General features: G+C 46.8%; 1 protein-coding gene across 2 annotated transcripts in view; it reads right to left on the minus strand.

Moving 5' to 3' along the window:
* LOC123771721 (nephrin) overlaps positions 1-7,500 on the minus strand; it is a 179,097-nt gene that overhangs the window by 148,920 nt on the left and 22,677 nt on the right. The gene's annotated exons all lie outside the window — the stretch shown is intronic.

Consider the following 7,500-nt stretch of genomic DNA (forward strand, 5'->3'; position numbering starts at 1 on the left):
CCCAGCTCAAATCCCCAGCGGCCCCCTCATAAAACAACATAAATCACCCAAAACGAGAATTTCATCTCTTCAATGAGAAACAAATGAGGACAAAACCCCTCCTAACCGAAAGCAAAGATGAAACCAATCCAATCCCAAGACGAAGCGGGACTCGTCTAAGATCGCAGGGACGACGTCGAAGAACGACGGCGAAGAACGACGGCACTAGAAGCACAGGGACAAGTCACGACACGAGAGAACGACCGAGCCAATAGTGAAGCACTTGAGGACCCTCTAGGAAGGAATATTGCTGCATCTTGATAGATCCCTTTTAAAGTTGGAGAAATTGTGCCCCACTTACAAGATGGAGACAGGAAGAGAGGGAGAGGAAGAGAGGGAGAGAGAGGGAGAGAGAGAGAGAGAGAGAGAGAGAGAGAGAGAGAGAGAGAGAGAGAGAGAGAGAGAGAGAGAGAGAGAGAGAGAGAGAGAGAGAGAGAGAGAGAGAGAGAGAGAGAGAGAGAGAGAGAGAGAGAGAGAGAGAGAGAGAGAGAGAGAGAGAGAGAGAAGGAGAGAGGGAAGGTTCACTCCCTTGTCGTCTAATACTTGTTCACAAGTGTTCATTTACTAACAATTGTTAGTGTTCAAAAGATTAATTACGAATGTCAGTCATTAATTGCAAAAGGGGTCATGTACGGTGTCTTGGGCTCACAACTGACTCACAAGCACCACCCGGACTCACACAACTGACTCACAAGCACCGCCCGGACTCACAAGCACTGCCCGGACTCACAAACTGACTCACAAACACCACCCGGCCTTCCCAACTGACTCACAAGCACCACCCAGCCCTCCCAACTGACTCACAAGCACCACCCGGACTCACAACTGACTCACAAGCACCACCCGGACTCACAAGCACCACCCGGACTCACAAGCACCGCCCGGACTCACAAGCACCGCCCGGACTCACAACTGACTCACAAGCACCGCCCGGACTCACACAACTGACTCACAAGCAACACCCGGACTCACAACTGACTCAAAAGCACCACCCGGATTCACACAACTGACTCACAAGCACCACCCGGACTCACAAGCACCGCCCGGACTCACAACTGACTCACAAGCACCACCCGGTCCTCCCAACTGACTCACAAGCACCGCCCGGACTCACAACTGACTCACAAGCACCACCCGGACTCACACAACTGACTCACAAGCAACACTCGGACTCACACAACTGACTCACAAGCACCACCCGGACTCACACAACTGACTCACAAGCACCACCCGGACTCACAAGCACCGCCCGGACTCACAAGCACCGCCCGGACTCACAAGCACCACCTGGACTCACAAGCACCACCCGGACTCACACAACTGACTCACAAGCACCGCCCGGACTCACAAACTGACTCACAAGCACCACCCGGACTCACAACTGACTCACAAGCACCACCCGGACTCCCAACTGACTCACAAGCACCACCCGGCCCTCCCAACTGACTCACAAGCAACACCCGGCCCTCCCAACTGACTCACAAGCAACACCCGGACGCACACAACTGACTCACAAGCAACACCCGGACTCACAACTGACTCACAAGCAACACCCGGACTCACAACTGACTCACAAGCAACACCCGGACTCACAACTGACTCACAAGCAACACCCGGACGCACACAACCTGCTCACAAGCACCGCCCGGGACCTCATTACCCCCCCCCCCCGAGTCACCCTCTAATTAGGGAGTTTATGCGAGGAAACAAAACCATTTTTTTTCAAGAATTGAAGCATTTTTCTTGTATTTTTATATGCATTGTAAGTGATGGTTTGGTGGTGGTAAACACGTGACTTAGAGAGAGAGAGAGAGAGAGAGAGAGAGAGAGAGAGAGAGAGAGAGAGAGAGAGAGAGAGAGAGAGAGAGAGAGAGAGAGAGAGTGAGTAACGGTGTCCTGTGCCGTCTTGATCCTTGAAAACACACACTCTCACACGCACGCACACACACACACACGCACGCACCAAGGCAGATGGTCAACAATGGTGCAAAACCTTGTTCTCCTTGACACTTTGCAACCTTGCAATTCACCCCCCTATTTGCAACCACTCATCCACGTCACCCCTTCCCTCCTTCCCACCTATTTGGCTCCTATTCTGCTACCCTCGTCCTGGTCGACCCCACCACCTATCCTGTGCTTTCTCCCCCTCACAATACCTGTCCTCACTATCCTCCTAGCCCCCCTCGGCCTCCTCACAACATAGTCTATCCTCATAACATGTTCCTTGCCCCCCACCCCCCATTCCCCTACTTGATCAGCAATACCTGTTTCGAACAGGAAGACGTGATTGCTGTGCCACACTGTTTCACGAAGTATTCGTGATCCACTTTATTTATTTTGTTTAACGGTGCAATTTAGTATAGTTTGGTCACTCCCTTTGGCTGATTTTGTGTTGTTTGATCGTTATCTTATGTCCGTTTGTCTTAAAATTGTGTCTTCCCATCCTAGCTAGTTTGTTTACTTTTTGACGTTTTCTATGATCTCTTTAACGGCAGACTCATGTTTTCCTTCGTGTTAGTAATTCTCAGTTCGCTCCTCACTTTCTGGTACTGCAACCCTTCTCTCCCGTTCCTTCTCTCTCACTCTCTGGTACTGCAAACCCTTCCTCTCCCATTCCTTTCCCTCATACAGTGAATATACTCACTAAGAGGAGTGAATATACTCACTGAGAGGAATATCTTGCTTTTAGATGCGTATACAATGCGTTTTCTTTAGTCCGTCCTCTCTCAACCATTCCATAACCACCCTTCCCATCCCTCTGTCTCGCCACCAACCCAATCCCTTCCCTCCCACACTCTCGCTCAAACTTTCCCACGAGGAGCCAAGATTTTGTCAACTCTTCTTCACGTCTTGGCATCTGGGCTGACCTCCAAGATGAATTTTTTTCACCCTAAGCGCCTTTATATGCCAGTCAGCGTCTTCGTTAATAAGACAATGCAACATTCGCAGCCATTCACAGCATAGATAGTTTCCCCTTCATTGTGTACTGTCTCTTTTGGTCTCCTGTCACCTAATCCCATTTCCATAGCTTGACATTTGCTCGTGTTGAACTCCAGTAGCCATTTCTCTGACCATCTCTGCAACCTGTTCAAGTCCTCTTGGAGTATGTGTGTGTGTGTGTGTGTGTGTGTGTGTGTGTGTGTGAGTGTGTGTGTGTGTGTGTGTGTGTGTGTGTGTGTGTGTGTGTGTGTGTGTGTGTTTGCGCAGGTTTTCGTGCGTGATCCGTTAAAAAAAACAAAACAGATATGAGGATCAATGCCCCGGCGGCCCGGTCTCTAACCAGGTCTCCTGGTGGAGTGGTCACCCAACCGTGTACCTTCCACACTCGTTTCACTAACATTAAAACAAAGAACACACACAAACCAACCACACAAACGACCGATAACTTCAGCCACAGCAAACAAACAAACACGCCTGACTACCTCACTAAACGGATCGTCAATGCTTTTTCCTCCGATACCTGGTATTTACCTGACCTTGGCTCCAGGGTGAGCCCTTCTCTGATATCTATTTAACATGCCTCCCTATCTCTTGTTGATTTCGGGGATTAATGTCCCAGCGGCACGGTCGCTGATCAAGCCTCATGGTTGATAGTCCTGTAGTTATCATGGTAGATAGTTATCTTATCTCAAGATAAGATAACCTCCTGCCTTACGTTAGTCCGATCAAGCAGACTGTTGGAGGAAACTGCTCGTAGTCTGATATAGGAATCACAGTCGGATTGATCAGGTATTTGTATTAAATACTTACTAAGTTCTCCATCTTTCAGCTTGGGAGGAGGTGGGATGAAAAATTCCCAGCTTGAGGTAATAAATCCCCAGCTTAGGCGTCATAAATCCCCAGCCAGGGAAGTTATAAATTCCCAGCTTAGGCGTCATAAATCCCCAGCCAGGGAAGTTATAAATTCCCAGCTTATATGGATCATTAATACCCAACTTGGGAATTATAAATTCCCAGTTCAGATGATGAGTCACAATGGCTGAAGACATGATGACCAAACCCCTCATCAGGAAATGAAGAAACGGAGCCGTATCTTCATTTTCTGATGAGTTGTTTGAGATATCCTAAATTCCCAGGTCTGGGGAAATTAAAAAAAATTCCCAGGTCTGGGGAAATTTAAAAATTCCCAGGTCTGGGGAAATTTAAAAATTCCCAGGTCTGGGGAAATTTAAAAAATTCCCATACCTGTCGTGTTAAATTCACAGCTTTGTTGGGTGGAAATAATTCCCAGCTTAAAGGGATGGATAACAATTCAACGCTTGGAATTAAGAGACGTTAAAAAGAGCTACAAGTTATATGATTTTCGAAATTAAATTACAATTAGGGTAAGCAGGGTAAGGGTAATTATTAGGGTAAATTAGGGTAAGAGCTGGTCACGGGCTGCTTCCTGGGGGTGGAGGCCTGGTCGAGGACCGGGCCGCGGGGACGCTAGAGCCTCGAAATCGTCTCAAGATAACCTCAAGCACACCGGTACACTATTTGTGCAAATTACCTGTATTCCCTGACCCAGCACTGAATAACCTGACCCAGTTTAGAAGGACTGATGACTAGGTCTCTCTCTCTCTCTCTCTCTCTCTCTCTCTCTCTCTCTCTCTCTCTCTCTAAGTTCCTCGATCATCATCTCTCATTTAATTCTCATTATCTCATCTCTTCCTCATTTACCGGGTCATCCTCTTGCAAAGATTCACCTCTCTCTCATTCTTCTGGTGGTTTAAATCACCTCATGTTTCTCGCCCTTTAACTAAATATTATATTAAATAGAAAATCCGTAGGAGCAGTGGTGAGGATTCGAACCTATGTGGTGGGTATTCCCATGTACACGCCCTAGACAACCAGGCCATGACATGCTTGTCTGGGGCGTGAAGAAGATGCTGTGAGTGGTGATCTTCAACCACCAGATGACAGTAATAGTCTGCAGCTGATCACCTCTCTCTCTCTCTCTCTCTCTCTCTCTCTCTCTCTCTCTCACTCTCCTTAATGCTCTCATTGTATATTAATCCAACAATTACAAAGGTCACGACAGAGTCACAAATGAGGGGAACTAAATGTGAACATATACTAAAAACTGGATATTTTTCCCCCCTCCTAAACACGATTGAATAAAAACCATAATTTTTTTCTCTGTAAATTTTAAACCTGAGGGATTGCACCTTTTTTTGCTTCTCGAATCAATTGCAAGTAAAAAGTATATGTCAATAGGTCGAATTAAAGAGCTCAATGAATGCAAGAATAGGCAACAGAAAAGGCAAAAATCAATTCATATTTAAGCCTTCATATTTAAGCTAATACGTCAAACAGCCTGGTTGACCAGTCCAGCAACGAGGAGGCCGCGAGGACGCTAAGCCTCAAAAATACTCCAAGGTAACTCCAAGAGAGATAGAAAGAACGGGACGTTAGAAAGAACTTTTTCAGGGTCAGAGTAGTTAACATATGGAATGCATTAGGCAGTGATGTGGTGGAGGCTGACTCCATACACAGTTTCAAATGTAGATATGTTAGAGCCCAGTAGGCTCAGGAATCTGTACACCAGTTGAATGACAGTTATGAGGCGGGACCAAAGAACCAGAGCTCAACCCCCCGCTAGTACAACTAGGTGAGTATACACAAGACCACCCTGCACATTGATGAAAAGTTACACATAAATCACACTCTTGTGTATCAAGAGCTATCTAGGTGATAACAACAGCAACTCATCTCTCAAGATATCTAATCACGACTGCAAATAAACAAATGAATGTACTGGGGGGTACTCTATCATCAGTCACTCAACTACTCTACTGTTTTCAGACGAGCAGCTATCTCTCCCGCCCTACATTAACAACTTCATCTATCCACTACAACCTCCACTTTTGTTAAAATTGTTTGTGAATGAGCTCTAATAAAAATGAAACCGAGTCATTTTTAATGCGATTTTTTTCACCTGGACATTTTTTATTTACGTCAGAATTACCTTTTTGTATGACATTATTTGTTCTCGCTTTCCGGTGAAGGCTTATGAGAACACATACATGTTCTAGCAAAAAAAAATATATTTATTTTTTACGCTTGTTTAGGTAATAGCATCAATATGGGATGAATGATCCTTGGCTTATGAGAACACACTCAAGCTTCAGCAAAAAAAAATATCTTCATTTTGTACGCTTCTTTAGGTAATAGCATCAATATGGGATGAATGATCCTTACGCAGCCTCCGTCTGAGATACGCCACTTCAAGAAGAGGACTCCCACACCCAGTAAGCTCCTCTTCTTAAGACGGTGAGAGTCCTTTCAAGAGTATCGTTATTTTTTTTTCCTGTCTTTAGCAACTGAGAAGAGGACAAAAAAATAATTACCTATTCTTATTTTCTCGTCTGTTGCGTCACAGGAGAAAGGGGAAGAGGTGATGCTGCAAGGACGGGGAGAGTAGGAGGGAGAGAGAGAGAGCGTGGGAGTAAAGGAAAGGGAGGGAGGGAGGAAGGGATAAAGGAGGAATAGGGAAAGGGGAGGGGGGGAAGAGAAGTGGATAGGGAAAGGAAAAAGAGAGGGAAGAGGGGGAAAAGGAGAGAAAGGAACAGAGGAAGAGCAGCAGAATGAGGGAAGGAAAGAGATAAAGGAGTGGAAGGTAGGGCTAGGAAGGGACGAAGGAGGAATAGGTAGGTGGGGAAAGAGAAGTGGATAGGGAAAGGAAAGAGAGAGGGAAACGGGGACCAAGAGAGAAAGAAACAAAGGAAGAGCAGGAGAATGAGGGAAGGAAAGAGATAAAAGGAATGGAGGGTAGGGATAGGAAGGGATGAAGGTAGGGAAAACAGATTACACACTTACCTACCGCCTCCACCTTACCCTCAGTGCGAGGAAGCCAGCCCCCCCAAAAAAGCTCGCAATTTTGATACACAAACAACACAGAGTTTTTCTCCTCTTTAAACAATCTCAAACAGAAATAGAGGAGACGGAGGAGGGAAGGGAAGACACAGGAGGCGAAGAAGGAGGTGTGAGGAAGACACAGGAGGCGAAGAAGGAGGTGTGATGAAGACACAGGAGGCGAAGAAGGAGGTGTGAGGAAGACACAGGAGGCGAAGAAGGAGGTGTGAGGAAGACACAGGAGGCGAAGAAGGAGGTGTGAGGAAGACACAGGAGGCGAAGAAGGAGGTGTGAGGAAGACACAGGAGGCGAAGAAGGAGGTGTGAGGAAGACACAGGAGGCGAAGAAGGAGGTGTGAGGAAGACACAGGAGGCGAAGAAGGAGGTGTGAGGAAGACACAGGAGGCGAAGAAGGAGGTGTGAGGAAGAAACAGGACCCCTGGAGCGGGACGATAAAAGTCAACAGGGCTTTGAAGAACTATATTTTTTGAGCTTGTAAACACTAGTGGAGACAATTATTGAACAGATGAACACGGCGGGTTGTGTTGGTGGCGTAGGGGGGGGGGGGGGTGGAGAATGAGGTGGAGGGATGTGGAAGAGGAATGGAATGTTGGAGAAGAATGTG

This window comes from Procambarus clarkii, chromosome 14 (genome assembly GCF_040958095.1).
Source record: "Procambarus clarkii isolate CNS0578487 chromosome 14, FALCON_Pclarkii_2.0, whole genome shotgun sequence".
NCBI lineage: Eukaryota > Metazoa > Arthropoda > Malacostraca > Decapoda > Cambaridae > Procambarus > Procambarus clarkii.